Below are 523 nucleotides of genomic sequence, written 5' to 3' on the forward strand. Positions count from 1 at the left end.
GATTAGCGTTCGAACAACCGGCCCTGAGTCTTTTATATTTATTGTCAGTAATTTAAGATATTTAACACAAAAATTAAAAGTAATTCGAGTACCTACATTTATTGAGAGCCACAAATAATCCTTCAAAGAGCCACATGTGGCTCGCGAGACACAATTTGGCCACCCCTGTAATATACAGTGATGAGCGCGCTAATAACCGGCAAAATAACGCAAAAGATGGAAAACATATTTGATTGTGAGATAAAAAGAAATGAAACCAGTGGAGGTGGGAGATTTAGCGATAAAACATATACGCTTGCATTCTACTTATTGTTTCCCACCTTTAGACGTATCAGAGGAGTATGTCAACTAAAACTGTCACTGAGACAGTGGCAGTTGCCAAACTCGTCCGATACGTCTAAAGGTGGGAAACAATAAGTAGAATGTAAGTGAATAAGTTTTTATCGCTAAATCTCACACCTCCACTAGTTTCATTCCTTTTTATCTCACAACTTAATATGTTTTCCATCTTTTGCGTTATTCT

The sequence above is a fragment of the Diabrotica virgifera genome, chromosome 6, assembly GCF_917563875.1.
Source record: "Diabrotica virgifera virgifera chromosome 6, PGI_DIABVI_V3a".
Taxonomy (NCBI): domain Eukaryota; kingdom Metazoa; phylum Arthropoda; class Insecta; order Coleoptera; family Chrysomelidae; genus Diabrotica; species Diabrotica virgifera.